General features: G+C 34.4%; 1 protein-coding gene across 18 annotated transcripts in view; it reads right to left on the minus strand.

The window, feature by feature from the left end:
* TRDN (triadin) overlaps positions 1–25414 on the minus strand; it is a 362541-nt gene that overhangs the window by 336526 nt on the left and 601 nt on the right. The window lies entirely within an intron of this gene.

The following is a 25414-nucleotide window of genomic DNA, read 5'->3' on the forward strand; positions in this document are numbered from 1 at the left end:
TGGACAATGGAGACAGGATTTGTAGACAGTGAAACACGTTACCATTGGCCCTTCTGACATCTAAGGGCCAAAACTGACCATTATGAACAACATAATGCTTTACCTTGAAATGGGTTAAAGAACCTAACCATCATTGACACTTTTTATTTACCCTTGCTGCATATCTAGCCATTAGGATTTAAGAATAAATTTGCAGCCCTTTTTGTACCTTGAAAAGCAGATTTCATCATGGCAAAGACTACATTTTCTTTTCAACACTAAGTCAACTATCATAGAGAATCAGAGAATGGTGGTCTTGGTCAAGGCCCCAGCTACTCCACATGCCTCATTTGTGCTAATTAGTAGACGGTATTCCTTCTTCTAAGCAGTCATAACTGCTATACCAGAGATGAAGACTGTTGAGGAGAGAACATGCTAGATTCGTACCCTTTCTTGCTTCTTCAGTCAGGCACTTTCTGCAGGGTACAACCTATAACATTCCCATTCTATCTGAACTGGGGAACTGCAGGTTGGCAGGTAACGAATAACCAGTTCAAGAGTTTTTGTTTGTTTCTTCATTGGGCTAACAACATCATACATTTGAGTAACACCTCAGAATCTGTGATGCCAAATTACGTAAGTCAATATCAACTGATCTTCCTGAAGGAGGCTGAAGAGCTAACCCCATTACCACTTTAGAGAAGAGAAAACTGATCCTCAGAAAGACTATGTGATAAGTCCTGGCAAATAGTGGTGCTAAAATCCAGATCATTAGGTTCAGTCAACTCAATCAGCTGGAACTAGAGCATCAAGAATAATAGCAAAACCCTACTGAGGTAATCATATGTCACACACTAGTCTGAGGGTTGGAAATAGAGTCTCTACTCTTAGAATATCTATATTCTAGGGAAAAGAAATCATATTTCAACCTGTTTTCAAGATGAGTTTGCATAATAGGAGATTCAAATTTAAGTGAACCCCTTACCTTCTCCAATGCAACCAATGCCAAGAGTTACCTTATCTCAATCTATTGCTGAATGAAGGAAAAGGAATGAACGATGCTGACAACATAGAGAAACTGAACTCTATGAAAATCATGGTACACCATAAACTTTCCCCTCCCCGCACTTATGGAAGTAGACTTTAGAAAGGACATCTTTCAAATGAAGACTCTCATTATTTCCATATGCCCTATGGACTGGCAACTGTAGCCCAGGATAAAATCCCAAAATGGCAATAAAGACAAAACGGACTCATTATGCTATTCCTCCACAACAATGACTTCATACTATTTCTTTAGCCAAAAGACAGTGATTATATTTAAAATAAGTATGCAATTTAGATTCATAAAAATTATGCAGCAATACAAAATTAAATTTTGGCATTGGGATTTATTATTCAATCTAGCATCAGTTCTTATTTAAATTTTAGATATTTAGAATTCAAATTTTTGTTATTCCAGAGGCTACTATAATGTAATGGATGGATCATAGGGCTATTGAAATCCAATCACAACCATAATACTATTCGTTTTGACTTTTTTTTTTCTCTATGGTGGTTTTTAAATATAATCAGCACAGAAGAAATTAGAAAGCCATTATAGGAAGAAGCATGCTTGTGTTTCTGTCCAAGTTTGGTTTTTCATGAATTGTAAACATAATCTAAACTAAGATCACAAACACACAATTGGAATCTGGAAATGAACAGCTTGATTTAGTCTTATCTAGATGCCATTAGGAAAAATGTAAACGCTTGATTTTGTCTTTTCAACCAAACTCAATCCATAGCTTATCTTTTATTGGAATTTTAGTACAATAAATTATGCTTAAAGTTTCCTTATTTATATCTGTTTTCTTTCTATATAGCGATCTTTTATGACTTGCCAAGCCACTTTACTTTGATGCTATATTTGATTTACTTTATCCTATAGGTTAGTATTATAATGAGAGTTCGATTTACTTATCCACTCATTCGCTCATTTATTCCCCCGACATTCACATACTTATTCATTCATACATTCACTCACAAATGTTTACCGAGCACTTACTTGTTCCAGGAATTTTCTAGGTTATGAGGATGAAAAAGATGGACCTAGGTCTGCTCTCTTTAATTTTTTAAAGATTTGAGATTCTTTATACTTTTCTCACTGCCACTGTCCATTTTCCATAGATCCTGAAACTTTTGCTGAGATAGTAACTGGAAACTCCCTCATATAGCTACTTTGCAACATTTTTTAAAATTTGGATCTTCACCAAAATCTCAACTTTGAAGCATGTATTTCTAAAAATACCAATGGGGATGAACTGAAGTTAACAATTTGAATGCTTCTAATACTTTTCTTACATGCATCAATTGCAATAACATACCCACCCTTACTGATATTGTCCTTTATTTTGTTAAAGAAAATGAAACTAGAGTTAATATTGTTACCAAAGGAAGTAACATCTATCTGAAGTAAGTTGATGAGTTCTCCAAAGATTGCTGAAATAAAGTGGACCATAGTTTGGCCTCTTTTTATTCATCAGTAAATGTATATTGAACTTTTTCCATGACAGTCAAATGTGGAAGATTAAAAAGTAGACAAGATCTTATTCCACCTTCCAGCAGTTTAGCAAGTGTTAAGACACCTGAATGAACCATAACCACAGCATTATTTGCTAATTGTGTGAAGATGTCATGTACAGACTACTGTGAAAATTGAGTGTGAGGGAGACCCTTTAAACCAGGTGGCAGGACAGTACATGTAAAAGCTTAGAGGATTAAAGAAGATTGCATTTAAGAAATTGCAGGTCTAACTAAGCATGTCACTGGGGACAAAGGCACTTGTGGCAAAGTGGAGAAAGAAGAGGGGAAAGATAGCTGAAAAGAAAAGACATCTCCAGGGTCCGTGACTGCTAAGATGAGGAAGTTGGGCTTTCTAACAAATAACATAGCCAGCCAGATCTGAATTTTACACAGAAGGATCTTGATCATGTTTGTATTTAGGGAAGTTTATTTAAGTAACAGGACACAGGAATTTAGACAGAATCTCCATCAGCGAATTGTGCAGAAATCAAAGTTTCTGTAAGGAGCTGAACTCTGAGGATGCTGTGAAGAACGGAGAGGAAAGGTTGAAATTCAGAAGTATTTGGGGAAATAGTATCTGCAAGATTTGAATTATTTGATGATTAAGTTGTGGTGTGGAGAAGATGAATGATGTCATAATTAGAGAGTAGGGAAGGTCAATGACTTGATTATTAAAGTTCTAGCTCTAAATATTAGGCAGATGGTGTCGTTCATCAAGACAGAATATTGAGGGAAAGAAGCAGGTTTTCTGGGAAAATGCATTTAGTCAGTAGAGTAGCTTGATATGTACTTGAACAAAGTGATTACATCTTAGTGTTTAGCATTTTATAATTACTAATGCATATACCAAGTGTTTACACGCTCACATATACACATATTTCACCGCATGTATAAGAGGGTGCAATCTATGATGTATCATTGTTGACTAGATTCAGGAAGATTTAGTTCTTTACAAAATAAGCTTTTAATTTGAGCAGTAAGATGCCATCATTGTGATTCTTGCAAACCAAGTAGCTAGATATATAGAGTATTGTAAGAATTTAATGTATATATGTAGTCTTTGCAAGACTAGACAAAGCTCCTCTGAACATATTGGAAAGGGATAAGCTGACATCTTAGAGAAGAGTATCCAATGACTGACATTGTACAATAGGCATATAACGCTAATAATATGGCTTCAAACTATCTTCTAAAAAACCTATTTAGGGATGCCTGGGTGGGTCAGTGGTTGGGCACCTGCCTTTGGCCCAGAGCATGATCCCAGGATCCGGGATCGAGTCCCACTTCGGGCTCCCTTCAGGGAACCTGCTTCTCCCTCAGCCAATGTCTTTCTTGCTGTGTCTCTCATGAATAAATAAATAAAAATCTTTAAAAAAATAAAAAAATAATAAACCTATTTAATAATAAAGAAAACAAAAAGATTTCACTCCAAAGAAATGGGTATTTATAAATTTTAGCCATAGTTTAAATCAACTTTTATGACACAATATGCTTTAAGTATCCTATTTTATTTTTGATGGGTAATGTCACTGAGTTAAGCTTTCAATTTTCACTTGTAGTGGCATAGGTAGATTGGGCTTATTATCAAAGACAAAGCCCAAAGTTCAATATTGGAAAATAAATCTTTTCAAAGGTCATCGTCATTGGTCAACCGAAGTTTATCTCCAAGTTTTCCATGAGTAAACAATTTGCTAAGTATATTTATAGCGCCAGCAAGTTAAAAAGGGGGACATTTAATGAAATTAGAATGATCAAAATGAAATAATTCAGTGGAGTGGAAGAAAATATTTTAATAATTTAAGTATAAGCTTTATCATTTCAAGCATAATTAAATACCACTTACATTAATTTTATTAAACTTATGAAAAAGTTTTTAGTTTAATTTTATAATCCATCCACACATAAACATGAATTTTACATAAATACATATATATCTGACCAAATATAGAATTTTGTTAAATATAGAATGTTTTTCTCTTTGTTTTTGCTTTCCTCCATGCTTTGTTTATGGTATTATTTATCATCTCATATATTTACATATTGATATGAATATGTCCGCCTTTTATAAAAGTCTAGATTCTAGATTTCCAGCCTTAGTTAGGAAGTTCCTCATCCTAGCTTTTCATATAACTTTCTAGGTTTTCAATCAAGACTTTTTTTTTTTATATTCACATTTTTATTTCATCTGGAATTAATTAACTCTTGTATGCAATATAAACAAAGTTGATATACAATATCAACATCATTGATAGATATTCTTCTAGATATATAATTATGTCCAGGTATTATTCATTAAATTGTTCTATTTTATCTTAATTGAAATATTATCTTTATTATATATTATTGTATTATTTACAAATATTTTTATTTAAATAACAAGTTTTGAAAGATATATATTTGAATCCTTCTTTTAATTTTTATAAAGGAATTAATCATGCTGAGCAAAAATAAGACCATTTCTGTATTGTTTATAATAATGAAAAAAATGAAAGCAACATAAAATTCCAACATAAAAGGATTGGCTAAATAAACAGTATAGTAAACTATAATACAGTAATGCAAATGCTGATGAAAATTTATATTTACTGAAAGAAAAAAGATACTCAAGACGTTTTTAGGAAAGAAATCAAATTGTAAAGCATTACTCAAAGCATAACCTCATGTAAAACTATATTATACTATTACATCAAATATATTAAAGTTAGAAAATCATAATATAATTATGATAAAAGTGATGGGTTTGTATCTTTTTCCTCTTTATACTTATTCATATTACTTTTATCCCTAGAACATACTTGTAACTGGTTGATGAACACCTTGAATTATTAATTACATTAGAGGATTTTAAAAAGTTGATAAGACATAGATGAGGCAAAATTAGGAAATCAATCACTTTTCTTTTTGTTCTCTCCCAACTGACTTGAAAGTGGTTCTCTGGGCAGCCCAGGGGGCTCAGCGGTTTAGTGCTGCCTTCTGCTCAGGTTGTGATCCTGGAGACCCGAAATCGAGTCCCACATCAGGCTTCTGCAGGGAGCCTCCTTCTCCCTCTGCCTGTGTCTCTTCCTCTCTCTGTGTCTCTCATGAATAAATAAATAAAATCTTAAAAAAAAAAAAAAAAAGAAAAGAAAAGAAAAAGAAAGTGGTTCTTCAAGAATTCACTTCACTATCTCCTCTAAATGGAATCCTTTCCTGAGAATGTTCCCACTTTGGGAGGTAAGGCCATGGTATGAGCTTACGTATATTATTTACGTATTATCATGATATAATGTGCACAAATCATAATTATTCTTACCTAACATTGATATTTCTTACTATACTACATTGAATTTTCTGTCTGTTCCTCCCACTATCACTACTGCTTCCTACTATATCTAGGTTAAAAAAGCACTCAGTTCATGATTGTTTAATGGCTGGGTGCATTATAAGAACCTTTTCAAATTATTCGAACAAAATTCATACTGGAAATCCTGAAAATAACTTCTTTCATAAGTTGCAAAATTAATTAATTGATTAATTAACATTGCAAACTGAAGAATAAAGTGTCAAACAAGAAGTACAAATCATTTTACCAACAGCCTTAATTTTTATTTGTGCAGTTGATCTTGTCAATGAACAGAATGTTTCTCACATGTAACAGTCATTACGGGTGTTCAAAAATATATTAAAGTAAAAAAATATATATACAAAAGTAAAATATATATATATATTTATATTTATATACACTAAAATTTAACACATGATAAATGCCAGATATTTAAATGTTCCATAGGAAAGAGCTGAAAACAAGTACACCAAAGATCAGCCCAGCTAAGTCATAGTCAAGGGCCACTTTCATTATGAATTCTTTTTCCCCTTAACACAGCTCCCAGCTTCAGTCCAGGGCACCTCTATTGCTTCACTTAGGTGGTCTACGGTGAGCTCGGAGCTCCTGGCAACTCCCCCTCCATATGACCATATATGCATTTATTCTCTCTGATTTATTGAATGCCTACAATGTGCCAAGCACTTTGTTACATTTTGGGGATCAAAAGGTGAGCAAATTTCTTTATAGTCTCTACCTTCATTGGGCCAAGACTAATTAATGGCAGAGATATCTATTAAATAATTATACAAATGGACAATTGCAATTATGATAAATGTTACAAAGGGAACGTATCTGCCCTATGAAAGCCTATGTTGGGGCCTTAACCATGGACTGACAGTTGAGCTGAAATGTGAGGGATGAACGGCAGTTGATCATCATAAGGACACCAAGTTCTTCTTTTCCTTTTACTCAGGTACTGGGACTTTCTGGGAGCAAGTTTCAATGAGTCTGGTCCCTAAGGCTTTTAATAGCATATGACAAAAGAAAAAACTATAGTTAAGTGCCCCTAAGCACCTAAGTGGGACCCCTGGAGACTGAATACCTGTAGGAAATCAGATCTGACCTTGAAAATGTGTTGAAATAAAAATGTGATGAAACGATGCATGAAAGATTGTCTGTGGTCCCCAGAAAAAGTAGAGCAGGAGAATATTTTTCCTGGTTAATTCAGCCCTATCCAATGGTACAGAAATGTCCCATCCTCACAAGTAGGTCACGATAGAAGCTGATTTTTAGTGACATGAGTCCTGATCTATGATTATCTCCTATTTCCAGAGTGAACCACCTCTTGGGACCATGAAAATTCCTTTGCTCTATTGCTAGCTAAAGTTTCTTTTAATTAAATTATCCAAGCATCTAAATGCTGGAGGAGACTGAAATGAACTGAGTCCAAATACTTTGGTCCCTGGAAGAACAAAACCCTTTATAAATAAATACAAACACATTTCCTATTTTAACCCAGGCTCATAGGATTTTAGTCTTTAGACTAAGCCTGATTAGAGATAGGTTTCTGACCTATTCAGCTAAGATCAGATCCTGCACTAGAGAGGGACGTGGTACACAGATTCTAAGATGGCCTATGTAATAGCCAAGGTATAGCCTTGCATAACCTCCTCCTCTTGAGTGTGAACATGCCCTGAGACTAGCTTCTAACCAATAAGATGCAACTAAGGATGTGTACATAATCACCTTATACAAGATGGTAACATCTGACTTGCCTCCAAGACTCTCTCCTGCTGGTGATCATGCTGGGAGGCACCATAGCAACCCCTAGGAATTGACAGCAAGCCAATCGTCGTCCTTCAGGGACCCCGCAAGAAACTGAAGCCGGTTCTACCATCACAAGGAACTGAATTCTGTCGATGACCAAGGGAGCTTAGAAGCAAAGTCATTACCCACTTCCCCCTTAAATGAGATCTCACCCCACTTGACACCTTTATTATTGCACATTTGAGAGACCTTGAAGTGGAAAATCCAACTAAGTCATTCCGGACTGCTGACACACAGAACCTGTGAGATACTACATGCTATTTTATTTATTTTTACTTATTTTAAGCTACTAATACTGTTACACAGTAACAGAAAAGTTTTATAAGGGGGCCTGCTAAAAAAAAAAATAAATAAATAAATAAAAATAAAAAAAAATAAAAATAAATAAAAATAAATAAAAAATAAATAAAAAAAAAAAGGGGGCCTGCTAATCTGAATTAACCCTAGAAAGATCCTAACTGCCCTAGTCATTTGTACGAGTTCTTAGAGCTGGAAGAAAGAATTTAATTATTTAGGACTTTCATAATTTGTATAAAGTACTAAAATGAAATTAGTATGTGAAAGAAAATTGACAAGTAAGAACTCAATGTTTTTAATAATGAGATTTTATGGTAAAATCTAAATCTGAAGAATGCAAATGCCAATAATTTGAGAATGATTAAGAGAACCAGACTGGTACCAAGTTACACTTTATTCATTAGACGTGGCGGGGGGAGCAGGGGAAGAACAGAAACAATTGCCCCCAGCATACTCTGCGTAAGTTAGAACGTGATCATCTTTATTATAGGAGAAGGCAAAAATAAAATAATTTTATGTATTATTGATCAAATGTATGTCTGATTCATGCATACATCCACAAAGATGTATGATTCTTCAGATCTCCCACATCTTGTATTTGATCAATATGAGAGAGAAGAAATAGGTTAATATTTACATTGTCCTAGTATGTGTTAGGTAGTGTTAGGCACTCTCCTGTATATACCCTGTGGTCATTGTAAACTTTCTATTGCAGATAATGAAACTGCTTTTCAGAAAAGTAACACTGTGAGTATAGGGGAGGGCGGCAGTTTAAATCTATGATTGTCTGAGCTGACATAGTTTTTCCACCAAACATTCTCAACACACAAAGCTGAGATGTAGGCAATAAGCATAAGCACAGAATCAAGGCTGTCATTACTTCTAATTGATTCGGTGGGTTGGTATTTTTTTTGTTTTTTGTTTTTTGTTTTTTGTTTTGTTTTTTTTGTTGTTGTTGTTTTTTTGGATCAGTCAGTGCCTCTGCTTTACCTGTTAATAAATTTTGAAATATCACATCTACATATTTGCAAAATCCACTACCATTTGACATTAGCAGGTTAGAAATTAATATGATTAAAAGGCTAAAAAAATAATGTACGGCATATGGAGAAGCATTTTCTTTTTCTTCCTGACTCTTTCAACTTTTCAAGTCAAAAGCTGAGAATGTTGTAAGATCAGTGTTCTACAAGACAAAGGATCACTATCAAGACAATGGTGACCTGCTATTTTCAAGCTTGAAAATAAAAGAGGAAATTGTGTTAAATCTTAACAGGAGAGATTTAGGTGAGGACATCTTGACATAAGTAGTTTTAGACGCAAATAGCTTTCTAAGGAAAATGTTGAGTACCCTTGCATGGAAATATTTAACCGTAAGAAAGATATTCATTTTCTTTGACATTTCTTACAGTAAAAGTATATTTCTGCTCAGGGACAGGAGAAAGACTAGAAGTAGTTTTCAGGCACATAATTTTATAACGTGAATAACTCTTGTATTTTAACATTAAATTGCTTGAAATGACCTTGAAACCTGTTCCAACTCTATTTTCTTACAATTCTACTTCTTTTATTATCGTGATATTTCTTTCTCATCATAAAAATAAAATCAATAACTGAACACAGCATAAAGGTAAAATTAGATGCACTATCAAGGGAAAGTGGTACAGTTAGTGAATAATGACCAAAAATAAGTGTGAAAGGCAACTGCATCATCCTTCACTCACGAAGGTATTGGAAAATTTCATACACTGACCAAATCTAAGGCTCATACGGTGTGCCAGCATGTGCACTAGCAAAGAGACTCACGATTTGAAAATGGTCAACTAATACCAGAGTTTTCATGAGCTGAATGCCAACCTACCATTTACACTAGGAAACAGTTCTAGTTCCAGTTGAAATAAACTGAAAGGCTTGCCAGCAGTTGTTTGAATAAGTGTACTTAAAAATATATTAGCAAGTTTTCATGCTTCTTAATTACTATAAGGAATTCAAAATTTATCACCTTAAGGAGAGAAGAACATAATCTCTTTCAGCACTAATCAATCAATGTCATCAACATTATTAATCAACTACTTTATGCTGCTTAATAACCTCATTTATTCTGTTTGGTTGAAACTCTTTTAGGTTAAGCACTGAGATAGCTTGAAGTCCATTATGGAGAGATATGTGCTGAATCATTTTGAAAGGGTCAATTCTAATACCAGATACCCAGTGATGTTCCATAAATACGAACTGATGATAACTGATCATCTTTAAGTGTTAAAAAGCATCTAAAGATCATACAATTTGCATCCTTTTTAAAACTCAAGTCTTTATGAACAATCACAGAAATATCTTTAAAGAGTGAAAAATTCTTTTTAAAATTTTACAGGATTGAGAGTATTTGCCACTATACACATGTGATGAATTGGAGTCAGTTGGCAAACTATTAACCCAACATTATGAACCTTTTTTCCCAGAAGGGCTCATACACACTCTTATTTAAAGAGTCAAATAAAATATAAATAATGATAAATTATTCCTTCTTTTATCCTCTTCCATAGGATATTCATTGGTTTATTTATTTCAGTTGAAAAATTAGAGTCTAAAACCAAATGCAGAATTTTTCTCTAAGCAGTCCTTAAAATACCATAGTATATTCTTAAAGTATGGTCCATGGATTAGCAGCTGTTCTCAGCACCTGAGTTGTTAGAAATGCAAATTCTCAGACCCCATCCCAAACCTACTGAAGCAGAACCTGCCTTTTAGCAAAATTCTCAGCTGATTCATATGCACATCAAAGTTTGAGAAGCATTGGTCTATGTATACCTCACTCTCTACCTCCAACTCTCTGCCACTCATAGAGCATAAGTATTACCATGGGGCAATACTTAGTTATGTTTTTTAATAACCTCAGATTGGTCCTTTTGATATTAATTTAAAGATATATGATGTGTAAATTTAGAAAAACAAGACTTGCTTGCACAATTATTCTAGAAAAAAAATTTCATTACTAGCTGCTGACCTTAAGCATTTAAAATAAATGTTTTAAAAATTATATTTATCAAAAAAATTATCTACAACAATATTATGTTTTTTGTGAGATGCTGACCAAATAACTTCTTTTAGTGTTTCATGACACTGTCTCATATGTTGTAGGAACTCAATATTTATTAAAATAAAACCTCTGCATTCATATCTTATTCTGTGCATCATAAGTCAAATTTATGTATATGCCATATTTGTTTGTATGCCCTTATACTATATAAATACTATACAAATATTATATATTTATGTTTTTTGCCACTTACAATTTTACTGTTATTGTAATCTTTCCTTTCTAAAATTTTTCCTTTCACTCTGCCCTTTAGTGAAAACTGTTTTCAGGTCAAATTAAGGCAACTTTGAATTCCTGCAAATCTAATTTTATGTTTGCTTAATTCCAAGTTTCTCTTTTCTAACTTTTATTACTTCAACAATTTTAACTAATCTCATTCATCATATCTTCCTGTATTCCACACCCTGATCACTTTTTTTCTTTAATTGGGAAGATATTTAGATGTTTAAGCATGAAGTTTGTGTCAGTCATTCAAAATCTGTAGAAATTTCATGCAAGGATACTTTAAAAGTCCTAAATGAGAGTCTGAATATAAAAGAATCTGAATATAAAAGGGAGACATATTTATTTTGTTTGAACAGCAAGGAAAATGACCACACATTTTTCACCTACCTCAAACAGATCATGTTTAGCTGACATGACTGTGGGTTCCATGAAATTAATCTCTGACCTGATTTTTTTTTTTAACTGCTGCAGTGTCAGTTTTCTATTAATAGGCTCTTATCCAGTGGAAAATGTGCATAGCTTCCTGGTGTGTGCAAACCTAGGAAGGTGAAGGATACCCATTCCAAAGAAGGGCAAAATGTCCTGGGCTAAGAACAATGGAAGCCTCTTAGAGAAGATCTCTCTGTAATCATACACACAGTGTGAACAATATGTATTATATATTGTGTGTAGGTGACTAGATAAATATGCAAATGTTATTGATTATAGAACAAGTCACAATTTGTGTTTCATAAATGCTCATAGTATTGAATGTAAGCAGAATCATTGTAGGGATATTAGGAAGGAATAAATATTGCACAAACTACAACCCTCTTTCCTAAAATTTGCAATCATTCACTGGTGAGAAATACAAACCAAAATGAAGTATCCCTCTAAGTTTGCCAATTTTTAGGGGGGAAAAATGTTACTTACTAAAAACTCAGTTTATTGGAAGGAATGTCAGCATACATTTCTGCAGAAAGAATGATCTAGTTAATTATTAATCTATTATTAACTGTCCCAATAATGAGCTCAGTGACCTTGAAAACAAGGCTCCCCTTTAGCCTCAGGTTTCTCATATAAAAGGGAGACTTATTTATTTTATTTAAAAAGTGATTTGTATAAAAATATTTTGTGGGAGATAAATTCTTTGATGTCAATTTTTATATGTACCCTCTGAAAACGTGTCGGTTAGTGTAAAAGAGAGAGAGATTTACAGTAATCAGATAGACAGCAGTATATTAGTTTTCTATTGCTGACATAACAAATGACTCAGTAGCTCGAAATAACACAAATTTATTTTCCTAACAGTTCTGTGACTCAGAATTCCAACATGGGTCTCAAGGGATTAAAATCAAGATGCCTCCAAGGCTAACTTCCTTTCTGGAGGCTTCAGGGGAGACTTAGTCTCCTTATCCTTTCAGGTTCTATAGGCTACTGTGTTCCTTGGCTCACAGCCCCTTCCCCCATCTTTAAAGCCAGTCAAGCCCTGACATCACATCTCCCTCCAACCATAACCAAGAATGTTCTCTGCTTTTAAGGATTCATGTGGTTAGATTAGGCCCACCCAGATAATCCAGGATAATCTCTCCATTTCTAGGTAATCCAGGATAATCTCTCCATTTCTAGATGTTAATTTAATCATACCTGCAAACTCCCTTTTGCCACATAAGATACATATTCACAGACTCTGGGGATTGAGGCATAGATATCTGAGAGGGTTGTTTTTCTATATGCCATAACTAATAATTGCTCTACTCTTTACCAATATACATTATACAAGCACTTCTCTATGCAAAGTGTTGTTTAGACCTGCTCAGTAGAGCAAAATATTGTGTGGAGATCCTAAACATTGAAATTCCGTAGCCCACAACCAGGATGTATTTTAAGCACACTAACCAAAAAATAATAATAAAATATAATAAAAATGCCCATTCACATTTGCAAAATCTCCAAGTGGGGTGTAAATGAGAATTTGCTTCAGTGAATCTTTTGACAGCAGCAATTTCTTCTTTCTCTCCCTCTTCTTGTTTTCCTTCTCCTTTCTTCTCTTCCATTTTTTCTCTTCTTTCTCCTCCTCCTCCTCCTCCTCCTTCTTTTTCTTCCTCTTTTTTCTTTTTCTTTTTTTCAATGAGCATATCTCCAGGGACTAGAATATTTTATAATAGTCAACATTCCTTAAATATTTTTAAATAAATAAAGTAATGAATATGTGGATAAATGATTGATAAGGTTGTAGAAGTATAACAATTTTTCAACTGGCTAACATCACGTCGAATCTGGCTGAAGCAGCTGTACACTGAATGAGTTAACCATTAGTCAATGGGTTGTATAGTGTTATTGATTTAATTTGATAGTCTGTGGATGTGGAAGATGAGTTAGAGGTCAGGCATGGCTTGTCTTTGCTCCACAAGTATCACATGGGTCTTTGTGGATTCAAGAAGAGGAAAAATATACTTCACTTTTTAGTGGGAAAAGAGTCAAAGTCACATTATAAAAAGAACATGTGATATGGGAAATATTGCTATTGCCACTGGTAAAAAATACAATGTGCCACATTGCCTCATAAAGGGATCCAAATATGAAATGATAGGAGCTTAAATTAAAGCAGGGATAATAGGAATAAAGAGGAAAATATGGAATCAAAAAATGAGGAATTCAAAATTTCGAGACTGAGGAAATGGGAAAAAGACAAAACTCTGTAGGGCCAGAAAAATCCCTGAATAGGAAAAAGTTAATGAGTTTCAGTATGCATATGTTGAACTCCTGGCCTCTATACACCTTCATTCAATAGTATTAATTGGACAATCTCTTTTTTATGACCCTAGTTATGCTAGGTCTAAATGTCAACTTTTTAGTTGCTGCCTATACAGTCTCAGATAGGAGTCATTATACATTGAGGATTGCTTCTTTATCTCTGAGAGGTCCTTACTATTCTAGTCATTCTCTCCTTCATTTCCCAAATATCCATTTTATATATCTCGTGGGGATACATCAATTTCTTCTGAAAAACAAGCTAGGGAATTTCTAGTAGATAGCCCCTGAGGTCACATTTTCTCCATGTTTTTTGACTAGATCTCAATGATAATATGTATACTACCCAATCTGAGTGAGCAAGGAATCTTTTTCATGCCGAATTCACCTTTTTAATACAGAGCATAGTGCCATGAAATAAATATACATCGATGATAGAACCATAGAATATCGAAGCTACGAAGAAGAAAAATGATCATAGCAGTATTGTTCGTAAGAGCCCCTCAATTTTAAAATATTCAAATAAATAAATTATGACATTCATGGAGTGGAATACCATGCAGTGAGAATAGCATGAACTACAACTACATACCACAGAACAAGTGAGTCTTACAGAGTGTTAAATTAATGCAACAAGACACAGAATCATGCATGCTGTGCGCTTCCATTTATGTAAAGAACAAACCTGGCTAGACTAAACTATATTGTTTATAGTTGTGGAGGTCATAAAACTATAAAGCAAAGTAAGAAAACTGTTATAAGGAAAGCCAGAATAGTTGTTCCCTGTGGAGAAAGTGTTGGAGGAAAAGGAATCTTGATTGGAAAGCAAAACCAGAATGAGAGTCAGTGGGTGGGCGGCAGATGGGAATATTCTTCAGACGTGATGGAAGCATTGTTTCCTGGACTGGGTATTGGTTATGTGGATGTCAACTCCATTATTGTTTAGTAAATGATATTTAAATATATATGATTTATGCAGCTTTCAGTACCTATATTTTACAAAAAGGTTTATTAATGTTTTAAAAACGGTGATGACTCATGATATTGTTTTAACTCTGTACTGATGAGGTAGCTGGTCTCTTGAAAACCAAGGGGGACAGTGTTATTAAAAAATTGCCACAGTTATCTAATTTTTTTTTCACAGAGAGTTCTTGTGCATTTTGGCTTCTAAGTCAGTGTTACCTAACAACTTAATTCTAAGTGAGTTCCTACCAGATTGGAAAACATATTTGTCATTTGGGTAGTGTTGCAAGGAATTAAAGAAACATTGGAAGTACTTTAACCAGACATGTGGAGTTCAATATGTCACAATATAGGGTGACTATGGAGTAAGGAAATGTAATGCACTCTGAAGTTTATTAATTTAGCTTCTGTAAAACTATATGAGGCAATTTTGCAAAGTATTGTCTTTCAGTTTACCTATCAGAGATGTTTCCACCTGTGCCTCTCTTCAAATTATGCTGTCCCTTCTCAACTCATTAGCTCAAGGACACAGGAGATAGGCCATCACCTCTCACTGATTTTTCTGATTTTTCTCCATGGGAAATTGTGTTGTTCCGTTTGGTTTGTGAATCTCTTTGCCTCACAGTTCCTTAGAATTATCATCTTTTTTTCCCTTTCTACTCTAGAAACTATAAGTGCAAATCAAGAAAGCCAAACATAATTATATTTCAAGAAGGGTTTCATTCTATCCTAAATAACTTTTGAATCATTGAAATAGATGGCATATTTAGTGTACTAACTCTTAGATGGTAACTTAGTTGCTAACTTTTAGTGGTAAATGATTTACTATACTAACTCTTAGTTGGTGACTGGTAATTTAGTTGGAAAATACTAAAAAGAGCTTCCCACTAATCCAAATGTAGACTTGGAAGATAAGTAAGTCAGCAGTTTCTCAAACTTGCGTACTTTGATCCCACCTCCTTTGCAACTATTAGTCCCTATGCTCACTTTTATCTTAGTTGGTTGTTGTTGTTGGTTGTTAACTGGGGCATAGTTAGCATTCCCACAGAAAAATGTCTGTGGCTGTTTATGAAGTTGAAATTATGTGAGGGGTGCTACTATATGCTTATTATCCTGCAATGTCTTGGAGAGACCTTTGACTAATTCTCCTGCCCCAAATGCCAATAGAGATGTCTCCTCCAGCTTTGATCCTCTGGCATAGAGCATGAGACTGGGACATTAAGTTAGTAAAACTATGTCAAATAATTGGTTGCTAAATATATAAACCTGCAATGTTTTAGGATCTAGGGATGTTAGAAAGAACTTAATTCTCTGCTTTCCATTTATACCCCGGTTCTTTCATTTAGAAATATTCTTCAAGTTTAACTTAAGTTCTACTCTTTTATAATAGTCCCTGATCAACCAAGTCCATCTATCCTTTCTATGTCTCAGATTTTCCTAACAATCATACCTCAAAACACTTGATTTGTTGTTACGTATTAATTAATACTCTAGTTACTTTGATGTGCAAATGTCCACTTTAAACTTGATTGGCAAGAAACCAAGGACTCTATCTCACAGTTTTTATATATAATTTTGTCAGTTCTTTTTGGCAACTTAGAACTAGTCGCCTTGTATCATAGAGTTATGTATACAATTATTTCATCTTTCCTTAAGGACTAGATGCATATATATTTCACAGTTCACCCTCAAGTTTAGCACAGTTACTGACTGAAGCAAATACTTGAAATATATATGTGCTTATAAAGTGAATGAATATCTTTGGGGAGGTCAGCAGTTTTGCCCCTTTCCATCCATAAATGAATGGCAGAGTGAAGGAACAAAGATAAGAATATCATGTTTCAAAACACCTGGGTATTGAGATCCCATGTCATTCAAAGACAAGGACTCCAGCTACATTATGATTATAACAAGTCCATTCTAGTCACAAACTACAAGGTTTTCGAATCTGGGAAGGCTGGGCAGAAACTGAATGGTAAACCTGATCTATGTAATTCAAGAGATAAGCAAAACTTCTGGTAGCTGTCCAAAGCATCATTTCTAATACTACTCTTTCAGCCACTAGGAGCAAAGTATTTAGAAGGCTCTGCTGACTTAACTGCTTGAATCTAGCCTTTTCTGCTACCCCACGTACTTCCTCTTCATGTCTTCTGAACCTTGGACTAAGGATCGTGTCTCTTCATCCTTTCCTTGACAAAGGCCTTTCCCTAGTATCTCGAAAACCCTCTTGCCTTGCTTCAATGCTTAAGGGGGTGACTTCATAGAGCACCACAACAAGACCACTGGCCTATAACACTAGTTCTCATAGAACTTAGAACAACAGTTCTAAGTTGTTTCTAAGAACAACAGTGACCACAAAATTAGTTTTTAACAGCTTATTTCTCATTATTATCCTGAAGAAAGTTTTTTGGTAAGTACCTGACAGTATTATTTCATTTTTTGTTCACAAATTGGAAACAGCACTCCAAAAATACAAACTGAGCTCAAAGTAGAGTACTAGGGGATCAAAAGCAGCAAAGACATACAAATACCAGGAGCATAGTCACATAGGAGGCCCAGAAACTAGGAATTGTAAAAAAACGACTAGTTCAAAATAAATCATGCACGTAAGGCATCCATCCTTTTCAATGATATAGCAATAGGGTGGCTTAAAAAAAATAGTCATTAAACAACGATTTTTTTACCCAGTTTCTAAGCCTGATAGCTTTGTACCTTGATCATCCTAGGGCTTCATTCCACAGATCACTAACTTTCACATACCACCCATCTCTTCTTCCTTCATCTCTTCATTGATCAAACCTACTCTTGATTTCCTTACATTGGCCAGCCATTTTGTCTTCTGACGATGGCATGTGCATTGCAAATTATCCAAGTGAAGAGTAGGACATCCTACCATTCTAAGGTAGTTATTTTTTTAAGCTAATTTCAATATACCCTCAGTGATTATAAGATTTATGAACAATAGCATGATTTTGTCAACTAAACACTCCCCATTCATAAATCCAAAATTATATATTTTTAAATCTCTCCAGTCTCCATTTTAATGATTATTTTTTGTTCTTTCCTGCTTGTTTTTCAATCTACTATGTTAGAATCAGGGACTTTATATTCTTCTTCTTCATGTCCCTATTGTCTGGTATTCAGCTTGGTGCATAATAGGTTCTAAAATATTGACTACAACTAAACCTCTGACATGACCTTCTGTCGTATAAATCTAATTATAGGTTGATAATTAATACCATAGAGCCTATAATTTTGTTATATTTCAAATGATGTATTTTGTTTGCTTGCTTTTTTCTAAATGCAATGCCTAATGCTTCTGCATATTTAAATTGCTTGGCATTTTACTATACTTGGTAACTTACAGATTTGATACCATATTCTTTTCCCCTAGGCAATTATACATAAGTTAAATAAGAATAACGATGGATAAAAATAACAGCTCCAGCACTGGAGGTCAAAGAAATGTCACTTTATAATCACTATTTTTGTCTTGATGTTATATCAAATGTCTACCACAAACAGAAAATTCTCTTAGTCATATGATGATTTTATTTTAACATGCAACGGTAAATTTTCCAGGGAAACCTTGCTAAAAATGTGTTGAAGGTCTAAATAAGTGGGAAATGATTTTTCTCACATCTGTAAGCTCATTAATGCCCTAAGTTATGTTACGTTGTGTTATATTATGCATATATTATATTAAGAACTCTTTCTTTCTTTTGTCTTTCTCAACATTTCAGAAACCTGTGTCAGGGGGAGGATGCAGCAAATGGGTAGCAATGAGAAAATCAGTCTATAATAAGTTCCAGCCTCATGCTCCCCTGTAAAAAGCAGGTTGCTGAACAGACGTAAATAAGTGTTCTTCTAGATTAAAAGACTGTATCTTTGTTTAAGTGAAAACCACATACTTCAGCCCTTGCCACAGATACCAAACTAGGAAATATCTAAACCATACATATTTAAATGTAATATGAAGTACATCATAAGTGAGATGGACTCTGTGGTTTATGAGGAAACAGCTCATTTACATACCAAAGCATCTCTCAGAATCGTAAATTCCGTATGCTTTTGACAGCTTGACTTCAGGCACAGAGATGTGGAGATGTTTGATGTTTAGAGAGCATAACTTGTACAGAGAGAAGCAGGACTTTATTCATTACACATTTGCCAAGGATATTCTTTTTAACTTCCTTTGAAGATGGAAAATACTATCTTTTTAGACCAGAAAGTTCATCTATCTCTGCTTAACCCTCACTTGGGGCAATACATGTTCCTGTGACACTCAAATAAGCATGTCCTATCAGAAATTATTCATGGCACTCATATTTTTCAGAGAAAATGGGAATTGGGGAAAGCAAAACTTAACTTAGCTGGATTTTCCTAGGACTATGAGTTGAAGAGAAACTAAACTCGGTAAGCTTGGAATTATTGTATTATGTTAATTCATGGTTTCCAGATGAAGGTTTTTCTCTAATTTGCTCTTTTTAAATGTGTTACTTTAAATAATCTGCATTTTAAAAATATATTAAGGATTTCTCCAAAGGGTTTCTTTTTATTTGACAGAAGAAAAGAAAGAATAATGATTTCAATTCCATAACTGTAAAACCAAAAGCTTAACTGGAAAACTTAACCATCTATGTGTGCATTCTCTTTTCAAATTGATATATTCAACCCAAAGGTCAATATAGATCACTTTAAAATCGCTTATTGCACCATTTTGTGTTTTTCTCATATTAAATATTGTTAACTGATTAAAAATTAATGCAAACAGCATTGAAGTCTTTAAGTCTCTAAGGATTCCTAAGGCTTTAGAATAATAGCTGAATAGGCTCAATTCATTTTTGCATTGTAAAGGCAACACGGTTTTTAAATTATAGTCACAATGATGACCAAAAACAAATAGGAAAAAATTAAGAAGCATTTAAGCTGACAAGCAGAACATCTTCCATGGGTATTGTGTGCTTAAATGTGGCAGAAAAAAAAAAGTCACTATTACGAAAAAAAACAGAAGCTGCAACAGAAAGCTTCTTAATAGAACCTACCAAAGGTTAACACTAAAAAGATACATTTGTTATTCACTTTCATGTAGATTTTGCATTGTGGAGGTTTGCACAATTTTAAAATCTTTACGTGAACATAACTTGCCAAGAAGCATGATCTTGCAAAAAGTTGAAAACATTCTTCTGGCCATATTACTGGGCCCCTCCAATGAGGGCCCTCATGCCCACCCCACCCAGACATCGTATGGTTAAGTAGTGAACTAGTGCTCAAACCCGGATTTCTGACCGAAACTCCACACACTTTGCACTCTATCGCACTGCCTTTCATTATTTAAATGCCGCTTTCTCTTGGCTCTGTACTACTTTCGCTCTCTGATTTTCAATGAATTATGTCACCCACTGGTTTTCACAGTCTGCTTTTCTTCCTTTTTCTAAATTCAACTTGAACAGGAAAGAAGATTGAGAAGTTTTAGAATCAGACTGATCAGGTTTCTGTAATATCTGCCTCTTAGCCTTTTAGAGTTTGTGATATTTTAAAAAGATGTACGTGTAAGATTTGGTTCTTAATATCCTGTCAATAAATATGATATTCCTGATGAGAGCATTTTTTTAAACTATTTTTCGTTGCCTCACATTGACTTATTAGGTTTCTAATTTCTTTTCAGGTTTCCACATGGACCACCTCAAAAACGATCTGTTACTAATTAAGATGTCTAATTAAGGTCACTAATAATTTTAAGAACTTAAATGAAACTAACCTCCAAATCCTCACATTATAACATATATATATATATATATATATATATATATATATATATATATATAAAATCATTATTTCCTTTTCTGCTGTTACAAGTGTCATGCACATTTCTGGATCCCTCTGTATAATATAAGCATATTTGAAAATTGGAGACTGTTCCTTTTGTTGCATTTTTCTTCTTTCTTTCTTTTTTCTTTTCTTTTCTTTCTTTCTTTCTTTCTTTCTTTCTTTCTTTCTTTCTTTCTTTCTTTCTTCTTTTTTTCTTTCCTCTTTGGTTTTGAATCAGAATAGTTCTAGCTATCATTTTGATGGTTGGTTCAGTTCTGTGTTATATTTTGCCAAGAGTTGGCTTTTTTGCAGCTTCTAGACTTTTATCGATGGGTCTTTGCTTTGTCCTCTAGTGCTCCATAAAAGGAAGAAGAAGAAGAAGAAGAAGAAGAAGAAGAAGAAGAAGAAGAAAAGGAAGGAAGGAAGGAAGGAAGGAAGGAAGGAAGGAAGGAAGGAAGGAAGGAAAGAAAGAAAGAAAGAAAGAAAGAAAGAAAGAAAGAAAGAAAGAAAGAAAAAAAAGAATCCTCTCCTTAAACAACCTGTGTGCAAGTCTTTTCACTTGTGTGCCTCTTATGATCATGGTCCTTCTCCAAATATACTGTCTTGTCAATGTCAATTTTTAAAATGTGTTCAAAGAACTAAAAATTATATTCTATATGTGGTGTATTCCTTTTCTTGAACAGAAGAACATAATTTGTAACTAATTAGGGCTTGAACCTAGTACTTCATCCTTTTCCTCCTGCCCTCAACCCAAGTCATCTCAACTTGGGCCAGAATAGCCACTCTTGGTTTTGGCAATATAAACACAAATATGTAGGCTGGATCTCCTCCTTCTCTTAATTCCACCATCTGTTGCTCTAGGTGACATAACTTGTGTGCATAGTTAATTAGTCTGGCTGTGAATTCTCGATCTTTTTTCTTGAGAGCAACAATTGGTGCTCATGTGCTCTGCAGTCTGTTGAAGCAGCACATTGTGTAAAATAAATTACCATTTTTGTTCTAAATTTCGGATATCAAATCCTTCCACAGGTTTGTTACAGAAGCAGTAAGACACGGTTGAGCTAATAGTGAGGAAACAATTTCCTACAGAGTAAGATAAACCTCCTGAATTCTGAAGTTACATAATAGTTTAGAAGTTGACAGTTTGACCTAACTTCTAATTTTTTTAGAAAAGAATTTCCCTTGACTAAGTGCTTTAGTAAGTTACAAGTTAATTATATATAGGAACTCTATCAACTTGAATCTATTACCAGAAATTTGTACTTTCCTATATTTTAGAGGTGCTTGGACCCAGAAAACATAGTTATATAGATGTTATTATAAAGCACAATTTGACTGTATATTAGTTACCCTGCCATTTTGGAAAAATAACCTATTTTATCAGCTTTTTAAAAAGTCTCTCTTTTCAACAAAGCTATTAAGAATTAACTATAGTTAAAAGAATTGACTATACATTGTTATCAAAATGACTCCAAAGATATTTTTGCCTAGTGCTATATGTTGTGAAATAGATGCTGAAATTGGTCATGGCAAGTTCACATGAAACTCATAAGGGGAGGTAACTTTGGCACTTGTCTAGAAATAACCGCCTCTGGAAAGAAGGTAGAAGGCTATTTATAGTCCTAAACCCCTAGTACTCTGAGTTTGGTCCAGTCTGTAGCCTGATCAAATCTATTCAATCCAACACGGGCCAAACCAGAACAGCAGCCTAGCATAGACCCCCATCAACCTCTGAAGTAACACCAGGCTATTAGTCTCACACAGCAAGGAGAAGTATTCAACATGACTCAGGTTAGAGATTTAGATGTGAATCCTAGCTATACTATATACAGCCCTGTGAATTTAGGCAAATCCCTAACCTAAATCTCAGTTTCCTATTCTATAAATAGCAATGGTAAATGTATCTATCTCATTCAGTTGTCTTGATCATATAACAAACTTCATACAGTGCTTGACATTCAATGTCAACATATATGAATTGTTATTATAATTGTCATTAAAATTATCTTTGTTAATTCATCAGGGCCAGAATCAAACCTGCTGTTTCTCTAAAATCCTTTGGCTTTCGACTTTGTCCTACTTCTTTTTTTTCAAAGATTTTTATTTTTTATTATTCATGAGGGACACAGAGAAAGACGGAGACATAGGCAGAGGGAGAGACAGGCTCCCTGTGGGGAGCCCGATGTGGGACTCAATCCCAGGACCTTGGGATCACAACCTGAGCCAAAGACAGATGCTCCACATAGATGGTAATCTATATAAAGAACTTGTTAAGATTTATTGATGTGTCCTGTGTTATAGTTGAATAAGCACTGAGAGAAACTATAGGAGACAAGAATTATATCTTCAAACTTCCTCTAACTATCAATGACCATGGGAGAGTCATTTAATCTGCAGGAGCCTCAGTTTTCCAAAAATTGAGGTCAGGACAGTGAACTAGAGCTCTCTAAAGGGCTACTGTAGCTCTACCTTTCATAATTTCTGGGCAGCATTTGTTTGCTTTGTGATAAATGGATGGGAAGAGTAATCAGGAGATGTCACAAGCTATTGATGCAATACTTACTTTTCCATCATGTGCCCAAAAGTGGTGGCAAAGGAAACACAGCATATGAGAGGAAAGACTATGCAGGCTAAAGGAATAACATGTACCAAAGTTCTATACAAAAACACACTCCTTATAAAAGCCAGAAAGAAGGCTATTGTGGCTGGGATACAAAAACCCGTGAATCATGAAGACAAAATGAAAAGCATGAAGGAGAGAGGTGTGCAAGAAGCTCTGGATAAGCTCAGAGAATGACTGAGGTGCTAACCTTAAAAATTCAGCTCATAGTTGGCAGCCTAATTTTCATTTGAGAAATATGATTAATAAATCATTCCAGAAAAGGAAAAAAGTACATAATTGATGTTCAGATGACATAGATCCTATGAACTGCAAAGGCCAGGGAGCAGGAAATGATCATCACTAGATGGTGTTTTTACACTTTATCACTAATTCAGTGATTTTTCTGGGAGACTTCAGGAGGTCTTCTGAGAATCCTTTAAATGCTCCATGGGGAGAAGACAGAAACAAAAGTTCTATTTCATAATCAAGAATTTCCTGCAAGAAAAGTTTTATGAATCAAGTGCAAAGTACTACAGAGAATAATCCACAAGCAAACCAAACACACTTTGGTCAAGTGACCTCCTGAATCGGCTAGATGTCCACACCCCATCCACAGGCAAGGAAACACATGCGTAGGTAACTTACTAATTGTGCAGGGCTAAGCAAGCATTTGTTATAGATAGCTCTCTTTAAGACAAACCAAAGGCCACATGACATAGAATATCTAAGGAATAGGAAAAAATGCTATTTATATTTAGTTAGCAAATTCTGAACTAAAATTGGTAAAGAGTAAATCTGATATCCTCTTACGGAAAAGAAAAAAAAAAGCAAACACCAACTAGATCTAAGGGAGCTGGCTTCTAATCTTGGTAATGCCATAGTCTCGAGCAAGTCACCAAATATCTGAGTTACAGTTTCTATTTCTGCAAAATGGAGATAATAATGCCGACTTAATTGAATTGTATGAGGTTGAAATAAGTAAATAACACAAAGTCCTGAGCCAAATACCTGATACACAGAAACCTCTCAGTATTTGTTTTTATCAATTTGGGGTGCCAGACTAAATTTCCCAGTAGAAGGTACAGTAAGACATTTCTCCTTATAAATATTGACTGAAAATCTCCAACTCTGAAATCACTGTGTGTCCATACGAACATCTACACAAAGAGCCAAAACCACACGTTCTGTTTTTCAGTTGTCTAATTAAAAACAAACCAGAGCAGCATTCAACTTGCAAGCTGATGAGAGCACCACCTGTCTGATTTTCTTACAGCTGTCAGAGGCAAATATTAGATCCACCTCCCAGATTTTTACCCCAACTAGAACTGGATTGTGTCTGTATTCAAAATGGGTTAGTTGTTTTAAAGGGCCCTTTCCTTCTAAGAAATACATATATATATATTTTTATATTTACATATGTTTTTCATATTTATATACAGGTGAAACGATTGCAACTGTGATCAAATCATTAAATATTATGTTTTAGTGATGGCACAAACCTTTTCAGAAGAAGCACTGAAACAAAATATTTGCTTTAACAGAAAGATCGAGTTCTTCTATATGTATAGAGGTCAAAGAGACATGGGTGTGGGAAAAGAATCAGAATTCGAATTGCTTTAGTTTAAAATCACACTGATCTACACTTTGTGCATTTCCAAACCTTGCCTCTGTATATCTACCCATGGTAAATAGATACAAATTTTGTGGGAGCACTTGCATCTTAAATCTTATGGACGTGTGTGTGCATATTTATACACTGAGGTTGGAAAGGAAAAACGAATTTAAGATCTCCATTTCAAAATGTCATAAGGCAAAAATGCTGAAAATCATTTGTCTACATTGAAACATTAAATGTAATATTTTAGGTTCATTGTGGTCTCTATCCTTGCAAGTCTCGTAATTTTTGCAAGGTAAGATAGCAGCCACAACATGACATGACCATTGCTATTTATAGAGGTGCGGGCGACAACTGGTACCAGTGGGGCCTCGGGCATAGCACAGAAGAGTTTCCCCA

Source organism: Canis lupus, chromosome 1 (genome assembly GCF_003254725.2).
Source record: "Canis lupus dingo isolate Sandy chromosome 1, ASM325472v2, whole genome shotgun sequence".
In the NCBI taxonomy this organism is placed as follows: Eukaryota; Metazoa; Chordata; class Mammalia; order Carnivora; family Canidae; genus Canis; species Canis lupus.